This window comes from Heliangelus exortis, chromosome 23 (assembly GCF_036169615.1).
Source record: "Heliangelus exortis chromosome 23, bHelExo1.hap1, whole genome shotgun sequence".
In the NCBI taxonomy this organism is placed as follows: domain Eukaryota; kingdom Metazoa; phylum Chordata; class Aves; order Apodiformes; family Trochilidae; genus Heliangelus; species Heliangelus exortis.
The window spans coordinates 7,012,079-7,024,632 of NC_092444.1; the positions used below are offsets into that span (position 1 = coordinate 7,012,079).

A 12,554-nucleotide genomic window follows, 5' to 3' on the forward strand; every position below is an offset into this window, starting at 1 on the left:
TCCAAACCTTACATGTGTTGCATTGCTAAGCAACTTTTAGCAACACTTATCTCTCGTCCTTATGCCATCTGGAGAAGAGGATTAGACAAGGAAATGTGCCAGAGAGAGAGACAAAGGCAAATCTAAGAAAGTGGTGGCTTAATTACTTAAGAGAATGAGTGACATTAATAGTAGGCAATCGTAAGATGTGATTGAAAGCAAGAACAATGCCTTTACAGGTAGGGATAAAGAACTACTGAGCAAGGTTGCATATTTCATACCCCTGTCCTTTTTCCTTCTCTGGAGGAAGCAGCACACAACTGAATCCTACTGCATGTTTATATGCAAGGATGCAAAATGCAGGCCATTTTGGTTTTAGTATATGATTTTGATACAATTCCAGTTACAGTGAGCTTTTTCTAAACCTTCCTGTTGATGTGTACATTCAGGGGTATAACTACCTGACTGATCTTTTAAAGGTCACCTTCACTGGGCAGAGAATACTGGGAAAATGCCAGTGGATCTTGAAGCTTGTACAGGTTAGAATTCCCAAGAGTGCTGCTGTCACTGGGGTAGCTGCTGAAGATGGCATCATCTACTTTAAAGTGGTGGAAGGAATAGACCAAGTCACTTCAGGAGCATATTTCTGAAGAGCTGCTTTGTCTTTGCTTTTATCTTCTAGCTTCCATCTGTAATTGGTAAAGGTGTAGACAAAGTACTAAAACCTTAGGCCCTGTGTCCACCTGGGGTTTTAACTGGGCTCGTATTTTAGGTTTGTAGTAGTGCTTCATTTGGTACTTCTGCTGCTTTGGCATGGAAGCCAGATATCCAGCTTAACAGAACAGTGATTGATTTGGATTTTGAATAGTCTTATTCTCTAGCACTTTATGTACTCTAACATTGGACTCTAATGTTGTCTGATAGCTGAACAGGGTTGAGTACCATATGACATCTGTTACTGAGTTGGTTTACTTCCCGTAAAGGCTTCTGACTGTACTTGCACCATTGCCTGATTATTTCCTTATATGTTTCAGCTTTAAGCTCTTCCAATAATGTGGAGACAATTCAGACTAATTTTCAGTGCCAGCTCTGTGCTTCAAGATGGTGTTTTTACACATCTTGGAATAAGATGCACAGTATGATATACAATGCTATTTTCTCTTCTCACGTCTGAAGCTGAAATCAGTGACCTTCCCTGCCCTGTCCGCAGATACCTGTGGAATGTCTGGCAAATTCTCCTGCCCTCCCTTAGGATTGACCACAAAGATGAACTGGTTCACTTTGCTGTTGGTTTATGTTAGTGAAATTGGGGCTGGATAATACTGTACTGGGTAGGAAAGGGCCCACTAAACTCTGGGTGCTCACTGTGATGTAACGAGTCACACGGGTACGACTGCAAGCTTAACCTTGCTAGAAACTTTAATTGGCCCATACTTAAGCTTCTGTGGTATTTGGCTTTGCAGCCTTAGGAATCTTTAAACTTTTATGTAAAGGGTGTATCTACGTTCCAGATTTAAATAATAAAAGCTTTTTGGAATTGAGTTTGGTACACTATTTTACTTTTCACGATCTTTAAAAAGTAAAATAATGTGTGATTCTGTGTGCTACAAAGCAGTTATTCATGCTCGCCATGTAATTTAATGCCATGCAATATATGAACTGAAGGACCTCACATAATAGTATCCCACAGTAACAAACCTTAGGCAAGAAATGTTTGATTCTCCCCCTTTCCCCTTGAGAGGAGTGCCACATAATCCATGGTTGTTGTGTGGTCCCCTATTCAACTTTTCACACAAATGTTGGAAGGGCATTTATAAAAAGCCTTGAGGACCACCCACTTTGCTATTGAAAATTGGCTGAAATAATCCCTTCTTTATAATTTGGCTGTGGTGTTGTCGAAATTTAAAATCCGTGTGTATTTCTGTTTAAAGGGGCAGTGGAGAAATGACGTCTGCAACGAGAGGGGTGCTGTAGCTGATTGTTCTGGTGACATCTGTGATGGACTGTGGCTCAATGGCTACCTTGCTGGTACGTACCCTCATTGTGCTCTCCAGTTATTAACAAGTCTTTGACATAATGCTTTGGTTGTGCCTCTTGTGAGGAATATGATCTGACTGGAGTGTTCAGCATCCTCCCAGGACTCACTTCTCCTGGAGTGCGTCGGGCTCTGGAGCAAGGGGGTAGCTCTTTGACTGAGACCTTCCTGAAGGGAGGGAGCTATTCATTCAATTGAAGTGCAGAAGTACAGTGAGGGATCATGTGTTCTTCAAATGGCTTTTTATTCTTGTGACGAGGGGGGGGGTTTCTTGGTTTAACAGTGTGGATTTTTAACTTTAAAGTGTTTTGGAATTAAAAAGTTGGAAAGACAGCAAAAGAAACAAACTGGGTGCATACTTGGTATGCATGTGTATAAGACAGTAATTCCAGTTAGTTTAAATTGTCTTTGGAAATATTAATGAATTGCTCAGCAGGTTATAATTTGTTAAGCATAGAGTAGAAATTAATCCCATCATAATGCAAAGATATGGATTTAGTAGCTTAATAGAAAGCTTTTCTAATCCAGTTGACTTCTGTATGAGGAGACTGTGTACACAGAATACAGCCATTCCAGCTTGAGCACAGCTGGTCAAGAGATGCTTGTAATTAGATTTTGGTATTGTTTCATATTATATATGCATGTACTCTTGGTGTGAAGCAGCAAAGCTTATGGAACTGAACTTGGAATAAAAGACTTGTGCCCATCTTGAGAATATTTGCATGTCCATCTCTACTGTAGCATGTTAACACTGAAAATGAAATAATTAAAAAAAAAATGATACACTTAATTGGTTTATTTCTCTGTTTAGTTTTAGACATACTTGTAATACTAGGTCATATTTTCAGAACCCAGAAAAAAAAATGTTTATTTTTAGAAGCATTTCCTATAAAGGAATCCGTTTTTGTAGGTATTATAAGTCTCAAAGTGAAGTGCTGCTTTAATCCAGTCAGAGTTGGTAGTAATCAAAATTCATAGCTATGTTCAAACCCTATAAAATGTTGTGATGGTTTGTTTCATGATTAGTTAGCAGATGTTAACTTTAACAGGCCCTTTTTTTCTGGCACTGTAAGCTGAACAATAAGGAATTGAATGGGTCTTGAAGAAATCTCTACACAATCATGGAAGTATTCTCTTCAGATTACTATAAGGATATATTTGAAGAGAGAAAATTTGTTCTGCTCCTGTTCATTGGGTACTTAGCAGACTTAATTTTCCCTTTTCTGAGCAATGCAATAATTTGCATTCTGTATTAAGAGCGTGATATTCCTGTTTAGCACTAAAGCTTAATTGTTTTTTAAATCTTTTTTAAATGCATTTTTGTGGAAGTCAAGGTTATTCACATGACTTCAGTTGAAATGTCTAGGTAAGGATTTCAGGCAGAATGATAACTTGGCTTTTCTGAGGAAAATGCCCTCAGTAAGAGGAATGAACACAGATCTTCATTCCATCCTTCTGGAAAGACAAGTTCCCTCCAGTGTCATGAGTGCCCAAGCCAAGCACAGATGATGTCATTTGCTCTGTGAGACACCCTCCTCCACGAGGGTTGGAGACCCTGGGTGTCTTAGGCAGTGTTTTACCTGTTCTTCCTTTCTCTTAGAACTTTGCAACAAATACATCTGCCAAAGCTTTAAGGGATTTTTACCTATTGAAGTGAAATGTTTAGTTGTTGAGCTGCATTTGTATTTACCTTGAATGTATAATTGCTTCAATTTTACAGTAGTTATGTCAGGAGAGAGTCAAGATCATAATTATTTCCTTCTTTTCTCCAGTTGCTTAAAAGAACAATAATGAGAGAATAAATTTTACACGTGCTTAATGCAAGAACCTGCTGTTCTGACACCATTCTTAAATAAGCAACAAAGATAAAGGAACGAGCAAAAAATTCTACTCTTTGTGGACTTTTCCCTCTGAATAATATTTTAACTGAATTAACTTCCAATGCTGTAGTAGGTTTATGTGGCTTTGATAAGGGGGGCTGCATGGGTGGCCTGTGTCAGAAGGGGCTGAGGCTGCCCTGTGCTGGCTGCAGCTGGCTCTGCAGTGGAGCTGCTGCTGGCCAAAGCTGTGCCCATCAGCAAAGCTGGTGGCACCTCTGTGAACACATCTCAGAACTGGTGGAGAACACTGCACAGAAGTGAGGGGGGGAAAAAGGCATGAGAAACAATCCTGTGGAGGTGGAAGTGAGAGAAAAATGAGAGGGGGAGGAGGGTCACCATGGGTCAAAGCAGATATTTCTCCTGCAGCCTTTGGAAGTTTTGGAAGAAACCATGGTGGAGTAGGTGTTTCTGAGCAGCTGATGAAGAAGACCACAGCAGAACAGATGATCACACTGTAGCCTGTGGGGACACCGTGCCAGAGCAGGATACTTGTGAAGAAACAGCAGCCTTCAACAGAAAGTGAGCAGCACTTCAACAGGAGTTGGAAAGCACAAGGAGTAACCTGGATGAGTTGTACGTTCCCATTTGTCAGCTCTATCTCCAGTTTGACAAAATCTAATTGGCTTGTTGGAAAGGTATTTTTCAATGTTCTACTTAATGTGTATTTTCTCCTGTTTGCCCAGCTGTAAATTTAATATACTGAGTAACTAATGGCTGTCATGTTCAATTTATTCTTGTATTTTGACTTAATTAGGTTTTTAAACCCTATCAGCACAAACAAACAAAAATGTCAAAACTGTTTTCTTTTGCTGGATTTTAGTGTAAAAGCTCTCTTTTGACATACGTTGCATCTGGAAATGGAACTGAAATCTCCTGTTTCTGCCATTAGCAGCTCTGGATTTGCTCTGGCTGGTTTACCAGTCCCTGAGGGAGAAGGAGCCAGAATCTGGATCTGACACCCTGTGTGGAGCAGGAGATGCTTTGAGCAGCCAGCATGGTGAGTAAAGATAAGGGATTAGTTGACTGCTCAGCTTTTCAGTTAACAGAAAAATTAAAATAGTATTTTTGCATAGCAGTAATACAAACAGGCAGTTCTTAAGTGATTTTTTTTTTTTTTTTATTTAGCATAGAGTGCTGAATTTCTCATAATGAATAGAAACAAAATTTTGTGACATTTCTGTTTTATAAGAGAAATTTCTCCCTCCTAGGGTTTCTTTTCAGTGTCTTAATTCATTTACTAAAAATGAAATGGGGCTGAAAATTTGAATCTGGAGTCTAGGTTTTCTGTCCATCACTAGTGTGGAGAAATATTGCTGGTACTTCACACATTTCTAGTAACAACTTTGACTGGCATATGAAACTGGGCCCATAAATGCAGCAGTTAGAGTATCTTAAATTTCCAAGTTTCAGGAAAAATCAGAAATACTCAACCATATAGGCTTTCACCTCCATGCAAAAGCCATTTTGCATTGAAGTAAAGGATTCAAGCACACAATGCGAGCAGGAACTTTTAGCTTTTTCCTGGCATAATATTTTTCTGATTCTTGTCATGTCTGATTTGTGATTCTTGGTAAATTGTGATTCTTGGAACAGCCAGCAAGCCTTAACCTGTGAATTATTTTGATGCTGGAGTAGCCTGAACTGCCAATCCAAGCTGTGAGAAGTTCAGTCAAACCACTTTTTCTTCAGAAGAACTAAGATTTGGAAAGGTCATGAATTTGGTTCCATATATTTTATAGTGAAATTTGAAATACTGGAACTGGCAAATTCCTATTCTGTATCCATAGCAGTTGATCCCCTAATTGCAATGAGGAGGTTTGAGAAAAAACCACAATAAAATCCCATGAGTCTGTCACTTTGAATTGAAGTTTCTAGTTCAAGGCTTCTGAGGAGGCATTTTGATGACCACTTGGTAGCTGAGACTGTAGCAGTAGCTGTCCTAGCTGTGGGTAACTTCATGAAATGCATGAAAAACAAGCTGATGCTTTTGCACTCCTTGTGCAAATCCTGTCTGTGACTCATGCAATTTAATCAATTAGAAACAAAATCTCTTGTGACTCTGGATGGGATGCCATATGTTGCAACAGAAAAAGAGCACTTTCAGAGGAGGCATTTCAGTGTTTTTAGGAAGATGTCATAGCAGAGAAAACATTAAAAAATGTGTTTTGCTTTAAATATTAGGGCTTCAAAACAAAAACCAGTGGTTCTTTCACACAGTTCACTGGGCTAAAGATACTTCTGGGGTTTCCAGGCATCCTGTTGTTTCAGGCAGTCAACCATAATTTCCTAGCCTTAGAGTCCCTACTTGGGTATCCATGTTTGTGTGCCATGTGCACCTGTACTTGTGCCCTGTAGGAGGATGGAACAATATATGTAGAAATGGTTGCTTTTTCCCCCATCTCTTTGGAATATTCTTCCACCCTGTGAAAAAAATGGAACAACAAAGTGACTGTGCAACAGCCTCATAAATGCCATCCCTCTGTCTCCTGCTGTCCTGCCCTTATTTTGTTTGTCCCACTGGTATGCTTAATTTGCAAGAAAATACTGGTTCATGGAGTTTGTCCTTTTCCAGTTGTTTTTTAACTCACCAAAATAAATGGTGAGCTTCTCTGGCCACTGCTTGACTGATTTCTGATTATTCTCATCTCATTTTGGAGAGAGAAATGTTGGCTAACTTTCAAAATACCTCGGGAATGACTTCTGATGGGTAAATTATGAGGTTCTTGAGGCTTTCAAGCATCACTGCCTATAGCCTGTATATAATAATGCAGTGATGGAGAATCATCCTGGTTTTATCCAGTATTGATGAACTGCCAGTGAAAGAGTTTCAAGAGATTTTGTTGTTCAGCAATAACATACATGTAGCTATTGTTTAACTATGGTTGGTTCTCCATGTATCATATATCTAATGAGATCCATGACCATGGAAGATATATTAGATGTAATTTGACTGGCAAGTCTCTCCAGTCAGTATTGAGCACCATATCTCTTACACTTACTGATTAATCTCTAGTAGTTTCATGATGTTGGCCAAGCAAGTAAGCTCAATGCAGCTTTTTGGGTTGTGTTTTTTTTTTTTTTGTTCTTCCAACCATTGATGTGTTTTTACAGGATTTTTGTTTCAGTATTCTATTCCAAGTCTCTCTTTAGAAAAGATATTAATGACTGCTTCAAGTAGGATTAGATCAGTAAATGGAGTTGGAGTAGCAGTGTTATCTTGCTTATTTCAGTTTGCTGTGCTAATGGAAGCAGTGCATGCATGTTGAAGAGTGTTCTCCTCTGTATTATTGATGTCATTACAAGACATCACACTGTAATAAAGAAATTTCTAGGCACTGATATCACTGACATAATGCTGCTAGTTGTCCAGATTGTTTTAATCCTTCTGTTTTACATTTGCTTCATATCATCACATTTCTGCTGCATCAGCTAAAATATTTTTCATATTTCTGGATTGAAGAACATTATTGTGCTGCATGTCTGGAATGGAGGGGTATTTACAGGATGAGGAACAAACTCTCAATTGAAACCAGGGCTAAGAATGTATGGAGCTTTAGGATTAGCTGAGACCTGTTGCTGGTTCATTGTGTAGAAGATGGGAGCTGTAAAAAGTTCATGTTTTGGCTTCTACTGGTTTTAGGTCACAAGTGCTCATCCTTAACTGATTTACCATCTAACTCAAGCTTATAATTATTGATACTTTTTCTTCCTTCACCCAGTAACTCCACTGAGTTCCACAAATATGGATTGTGATACTTTTTTGAGGGCTCATCATGGATAAATGGTTTCCCTTATTTTTCCTTTGTGAGTATTGAGCTGGTTACTGAAATAACAACATTATCAGGTTCCTTTTAGCCTTACTGATTATATTTTTTAAAAATCTTGAAGAGTCAGAACTTGTATCTACTTGTGTTTTTTGATCAATTGTTGAGACCCTGATTCTGCTCGTGTTGGAAGTCAATAGAAATTTTACTTTTGAGAACTGTGTTTGCATGATCAAGCCCTAACGTGTTTTATTTTGTATTTTGTCAGTTTCTCTGAGTTCACTTCAAAACCCACTTCCCCATCCATGTTTCCTCCTTCTCTGCTGAAGCCCTTAGTGCTAAAATTCCTGACATCATCAACAGAGGTAGCCTGAGGATCCTGGAACACTTCTTTGAAGACTTTTTAGTAATTTCCACTACAGACAAATATTCTGCTGGAAAGAAGGTTTTGAGTCTACCCCCTCTTTCCTTCAGGCAGTGATAAATAAAGAATTTCTGTGAAATTAGATTATTTAAATCTGACATTTCATGGGTTCTCCTGGGTGGGGCAAAGGGAAACAGCTGTAATTAGGTTTTTCCTCTATTTTTTACATTTTGTTTTAGTTTTTGTTGCTGTCTGGCCTGTGTTTCAGGTAGGGGTTTCTGCTTCTTTTAGCCAATATATATTTATTGTAATTTTGATAATTTTATCTGGAAACTTATGTGATCTCATCACTGTTGTAATAGTCATATTTCAAAAGTAAGAAGCCACAAAGCCTGACATTTCCATACATGATCTGGACAAAGCAATACTGGGTGTAAAGAAATACAGTTGTGGAGCTTGTGTAAGTTAGGGTCATAGAGGAAGAAATAATTTTTCATTAGCAACCATACATAAATCAAGTATCTAAACTCTGTACCATTAACTTTATTTTTTTAACAGTTTCTCTTTTTCTCTGTGCCATTCTTAAGATTAATTAAAGTATGCATTAATATTAATTTTTTGAAATATGATATACTAGGAAATCTTTGAGGGGAGTAGAAAGGGGACTGCTGTTTGTACCAGAATGTGTTTAAACGTTGGTACCCTGGGTCCCCTTTTAGCCCAGTGTTAATCTTACTGGTAGCCTGACAGAAATATATCTTAAAGAAGTAATTATGAGAAGTATAAAATGGGGCAACAAAGCAGTGATTAACGTGTTTGCTGATATTGCAATTAGAAATGTTGGGCTAGTCCTAAATAAGCTGATTGATTTAGACTTGCACAGAGTGCTGGAGATGTTGCACTAATTGTGATAGGAGTCCCAGCATGTGTCAGGAACATCCACAATAATTTAATGAGACAATTTGGAGCTAGCAGTAACACAAAGCAGGTAAGGACTCTATGTCTATAGCTAATGCTATGTTCCCCAGGTAGTTATGTTATTCTGAGACCTGGTAATTATTTTTTTTTTTTAAGTGAATTTTTGGGTGATAAAAGGAATTAGGCTTTCATGTAAAAATTACTTTGGATTTATCTAGGTACTGAGTTCCTCTATGACCATTTATCTTAACAAAAAACACAAAGGACAACTTGGATAAAATTTTAGACTTAGTTTCTATTTCTACCTGAGATGCTTCTTACTGATACCTATTATCAAGCTATTATTTATTCTCATCAAATTCAGTGTTAGGATTTAGTACTTTTAATGAGCAGTATTTCTTTTTATCTGTTCTGCTGGTCTTTTCAGTCTATATAAAACAAGCTGTGGTCCCAAACATTATGCAACAGATTTATTTTATTCTTACTATTTACTTCCCCTGATAGTGACACAGAAGTAGAAGCCACTTCTGAAATTGTAGATGTTCTGATGTAATGATGACCTTTTGAGAAAACTGTTTGTCACTAGAGCTCAAGCAAGTCCAAAAACTTCTAGTATGTTTCATTTTGACCACTAAAATAATTCCCTCTTCAAATCATGCGATAAAATAATTTTGGATTTTGAATCTGACCATTCAAAAGGATCATTCTGAGCCCTAGTGAGTGGTGTTCATTTTGGTGCTAAGCTTAAGAAAAGTAAATTTTAATAAAATAACATACAACGCTTTCCTTTCTTTGAGTCTTTTTTTTTTTTTTTTTCTCTTCTTTCTGAGGTTTGTTTTGTTTTAAACTTTCAGATTGGCTGCTTGGAATTTTGCTTAAAAGAAAAGCCAAGCTCCCACATGGAAAATTGCCAGATACTCTAGACCCTATTTTGGTTAAATTACAGTAGCCACATTTTGGTAACAAAGCGCTTTGATTTTATATTCAAAAAGATTTTTATATTTAGTCTGTTAACCTTTTGTAATTCCCACCCACAGCTTTAAACTGTGGAACATTTTTATGCTAATTGTTGTCAGTAGGGTATCTGCCATGGCCCCTTGGTAATTTAAATCCATTGAATTGTAATGCAGGTGCTGATAATTGCAGAACTTTGATTGTCTGACTGGCTGCAGCATATATGTCTCAAACAATTCTTTTCAAATGGGATTTGAGAGCACTTAAAAAAAAAAAAATCCCACGTTACATCATATTTAAAGCTTAAAAATGGGGTGAATTTTCCCACTTGTTTCTAAGGCAGTTTTTCTAAGTTTCAATAGCCATTGGAGTGTTGTTTTTAAAGTGCCTGTTAGTCCTTTTGGGTGTTTATAGGAACTTTCTGAATAGTTTCCAATAGTTTTTGAAAATATGAGTGGTGTAACATCACAATCCAGTGACTGTGACATGGGAGTGGGAGGAAAACAGGGTTTGTGTTCAGCTCATCTGGGTGGTTTTGGACAGATTACTGCCTTCTGGTCTTGCTTTGCTCAGTATAAAACAATGACATTGCTTTTCATTTACACATCTTAAAACACTGCATTGTAGCCAACAGAAATCTGTCCTGTAATATTAATGGGCGTAGATGTATATGATTTCTGTCCACAGGAAAATGGTCTTTATTTCACCAGTGTCTTCCTTAGATTCCTCATAAGACCTACCTAGTGCAGAGTTAATGATTATGCAGTAGCACTTTGTTTGGAATACACAATATGCTAAAGTGCTGCCTGGGAAAATATTTTAAATACAGAGTAGTCATTACTTTTATTAAATGATTATAATTTTAGTGGATTTGATGAACCCTCCCTCTGAGTGAAGCCTTTGTTTCCACAGAATGCTTTAATATGGATGAGAGTCATTTTCATGAAAAAAATCTTTGGTTAACTGGTACTATCCAGAGACAGAAGGTAAACGTAGGGTCAAAAATAGAAGCTTTTTGTAGTCTTCATTGTAAGAGGTAGCTTTGTTTTGGTTTTCAGTCAAAACCACTTGAATTCAGCATTGATTTCCAGAGGTCAAGCTGAAATGGTATTTAAGAGTTTAAAGGCAGGGACCAATGGTAGTGAAAACCATGCTGGGAGCCAGAGATGCAGGTTCCTGCCCAGGAGTGAGGCTTTCTCAGCAGAGCTGGTTTCAGGTTCAGGATGTGCTGGGTTTGGCTCTCTTGTCACTTGCTGTAGAAGTTCTGTTGGGGAGCTGTAGCTCTGCAACTGGTGCAGTGTCAAGTCATGGTAACAGTGATTAACTCCAGTGGGTTTGGGTTAAGGAACAGAAGGGAAGATTTACTGCTGTTTCTTCATGCTCTTTTTTTTGGTCTGGGCCTAGGTACAAAAGTTCTAGGGATCTAGATACTTTTTTTTTGTCTTTTAGCTTCACCCTGAAATATTTTATTGGCTTATTTGAATAGAAAACAATACTGCAAATAAAATTAAATATCATGTGGAGGTTGACCCAGAGTGTAATGTTTCTCTTGGTGAATATTCAGATTTAATTGGTTAAAAACTTCAGTGGTTAATAGCTGAGTAGAGCATCCTCTCTGCCTAGGAGTTACTGCTCCTACTGGAAGTCTGTCCATGTAATTCTCCTTTTGAGGAACTGTTGAGCATTTATTATATAAATATGCTCTAAAATTATTTAACTAATCTTGTTTGAGGCTCTTTTGAACCAGAGTTGGTTTTTTTGTCGTTCTAGTGGGTAGGTTTATGATCTTCTCCACCTTATGTAACTAAGATAGTATGAACCTCTTGAGGTGAAATGTGCATTCTGACTCATGGTACTTTCTGATGCACATTATCTGTGTATGAAAACTTAAATGCAGTCATTAAGAAGATAATTTTAGGGAGTAAACTCTTAGTGGAGCTACACACTTGGAATTCTTGATTACTCAGCCTCCTCGCTTCAGGATTTTGGGGGTTTGTTTATCTATACTGCAATTACACTGGTGCTAGTAACAGTTATTTTTTTCTTCTTTTATGGTGACTGAGTGTGCTGAGTAAGGTCTTTATCCTGTGGCAAGGCCACTGGGGCTCACCAGCATAAACTAAGAATGGTATAGTACCCTTAGCTCTTAAATGCTTTGGGTTTTGTCAAATTAACCTAAAACCTTGCTCTGACACACTATTGGGGTTTTTTGCTAATTGAAGGTAGCTTTGTGAGATGCTAACAGAATGGAATTTTTTCACTTACCAGTTGATTTCAGTCTCTGTGCCTTCATAGTTTCGTGTTTTTAACTCAGCAGTGAAAGCCAACTGTTTGTTAAATCCCTTACCTGTGTTTTACATTAGGGAAGTTTGGGGGTTGCTGTTGCAAACGTGCAATGTGTTTTCCTTATGGGAACTCTGGCAGCCTAGCTGTGTGTGGTTTATTTTTATTATAGGTAATTTGAACACCATTTTCTACCACTGGCTGTATTTTTAAAGCAGCACTGAGATAAATTCACCTAGTAATTGTTTTACTTTGTGTGTGTTTAAAAAAATAAGGGTTTGATGTAATAGAATGCCTGGTTTGGAATGTTAGCTTCCTAGATGGGATTTATGAGGAAAAAGAACAAAAGTATTTAAGCAGAGGTAACAAGGAAGACC

The 12,554-nt window shown here is 37.7% G+C and overlaps 1 long non-coding RNA gene across 1 annotated transcript in view; it reads left to right on the forward strand.

Annotated features, from left to right (window-relative positions):
* The window catches only part of LOC139806842 (uncharacterized), a 31,256-nt gene that overhangs the window by 2,803 nt on the left and 15,899 nt on the right, over positions 1-12,554 (forward strand). The window contains exons 2-4 of the long non-coding RNA XR_011730371.1: positions 1,911-2,007; positions 4,261-4,529; positions 4,784-4,891. This is a non-coding gene — a long non-coding RNA (uncharacterized lncRNA). The remainder of the gene's footprint in view (positions 1-1,910; positions 2,008-4,260; positions 4,530-4,783; positions 4,892-12,554) is intronic.